The sequence below is a fragment of the Tupaia chinensis genome, unplaced genomic scaffold (assembly GCF_000334495.1).
Source record: "Tupaia chinensis unplaced genomic scaffold, TupChi_1.0 Scaffold144027_1, whole genome shotgun sequence".
Lineage (NCBI taxonomy): Eukaryota > Metazoa > Chordata > Mammalia > Scandentia > Tupaiidae > Tupaia > Tupaia belangeri.
The window spans coordinates 218,861-221,276 of record NW_006203879.1 but is presented as its reverse complement, the minus strand read 5'-3'; the positions used below and the strand labels follow the sequence as shown (position 1 = coordinate 221,276).

Here is a 2,416-nt window from a genome sequence, read left to right as displayed (position 1 = left end):
TTCCACACATGGCACTACAGAACCCGCTCCAAAAATAAAAGGAACTGAGTGCTTCCCCAGATGCCTAGAAACCAGTGTAGAGATACAAGGAGTATGATAAAACAAGGGAATATCTCTCCCCCAAAGAAGCACAGTAATCCCTCACCAACAATGGAAAACACAAAAGAATTTACAAAAATGTCAAAAAAAAAAAAAAGAATTCAGAATATTTACTATGCCAAACTCAATGAAATGCTAGAGAAAATCAATTCCAGGAGATGAGAAAGTTATTCCATGACAAGAAGGAATTCCATAAAGAGACAGATACTCTAAAAAAGAATAAAACAGAACTGGATCAGGCTGGTCGCCTTCTGTTACTGTGGAGGGAACTGGCTTCATCCCAACCTTGGGATACTTTTACAGCTGGAGATCTTCACACTTCGCTAAGATCTACCTAGACACTTGTCTTAAAAGCTTAGCCGCCACCTTCTTCGTTTTTTTTTTTTCTTTTTTTTACACTGGTTGATTTTTCCCCCACTTTCTCCATAACATGAGTGTGGATCCAGCTTGTCCCCAAAGCCTGCCTTTCTCCAAACTATTGGATTCTATGGGTTCTCCACTTCTGCCTGTGAGCTGTGGACCTGAAGAACGTGATCCTGCCTTGTCAATGTCATCTGCTGAGGTGCCCCATGCTGAGACTGTCTCATCCCTCCCTTCCTCTATGGTTCCATTTATTATTGAGATCCCAGATTCTTCCACTAGTCCCAAAGTAGACAAGGGCTCAGTGAAGAAGGAAGAGAAGGTCCAGGTCAAGAAGCAGAAGATGAGAACCGTGTTCTCTGCGACCCAGCTGTGTGTACTCAAAGCCAGGTTTCAGAGACAGAAGTACCTCAGCCTCCAGGAGATGCAGGAGCTGTCTGACATTCTGAACCTCAACTACAAATAGGCTAAGACCTGGTTCCAGAACCAGAGAATGAAATGTAAGAGGTGGCAGAAAAACAAGTGGCCAAAGAACAGCAGTGCTGTGACTCAGAAGGGCCCAACACTTGCTGAACACCCAGGGCTCTGTGCCTCCTACCACCAGGGATGCCCAGTGAACCCATTAGAAAACTTTCCAGAGTAGAACCCGACCTGGAACACCCAGTCCTGGAACACCCAGTCTTGGAGCTCCCAGTCCTGGAGCAATCGACCCTGGAATAGCCAGACCTGGTGTTCCCCAGCCTGGGATGCACCATTCTATAACCGTGGTGAGGAACCTCTGCAGTCCTACCTGCAGTTCCAGCAAGTTCTTCCTGCCAGGGATCTGGAGGCCATCTTGGAAACCTCTGGGGAAGGCCAGAATATGATACAGCAAATCACTAAGGATTTGAGCACCACACAGACCATGGACTGGTCTTAAATTACCCATGAACGTGCTGCCTGAAGATGTGTGAGCACGAGGCATAGTAACTAAATGTCAGTCTGGGAGGTGACTGAATTCCTTTCTTCCTCATAGGAGTTTTCGTGTTTCAGAGCTGTGCATCCTGCCTTGATATGCTGGTTCTCGGTGTGCCCGCTGCGTAAACTGGGAGGGTGGGAGGGTGAGTTATGACTGGAGTCTAATCAAAGAGGCTTTAAGAACCTTGACTGCTATGGACAACGTGATTCAAATTGTCTCTGGCTACAGATAAAATTTAGTACTAGATTAGGAATCTTAAGGGCCTTAGAGACTAACTTCAAGAAAAAGTGAAATACAAGTAAGTGTGATAAAGAATTATTCCTGATTTCTGGAAATAGGAGGCTCTACTTATTTAGAAAACGTAGTGTTCAGGTGAAGGGTCACGTTATAATGCACTTCGTTGATTGCCTCTGGCCCTTTCGGCTGTGTTTTACTGAGATCCCTCATTTGTTAATTTCTCTAAGTCTTTAGAAAGATTTGTGTTTTGTTGCATCATGATAGTATCAGTGCCAATTTCACTTATTTAAGTACGAATGAATAAACCATCCATTTTGCTTTTTAAAAAAAGAATAAAATACAACTTCTGGACATGAAGAATACAATCCAAGAAATCAAAAATCTCCCTTGAAAGCACTAACAGAAGGTAAGACTATGTTGACGAAAGAATCTCTGATCTGTAAGACAAAGCCTCTGACTTAGTCCAAACCACCAAAAAGAATTGTGTGTGTGTATATATATATATATATATATATGTGTGTGTGTGTGTGTGTATATATACATTCACATATATATATACACACACACATACATACTATATATACACACACACACACATATATAAAGAAGTCATCATATAGGAAATATTAGCTACCACCAAGTGCCCAAATACGCATGTAATGGGTATTCTAGAAGGCAAAGAGGTTGGAAAAGGTACAGGAAAACTTTTTCATGCAATATTATGTGAAAACTTTCCAAATCTAGAGAAAAATAAAGACATAT

General features: G+C 42.1%; 1 pseudogene; it reads left to right on the top strand.

Annotated features, from left to right (window-relative positions):
* Positions 1-529: 529 nt before the first annotated feature.
* Positions 530-1,412, top strand: LOC102483640 (homeobox protein NANOG pseudogene; annotated as a pseudogene).
* Positions 1,413-2,416: the final 1,004 nt, after the last annotated feature.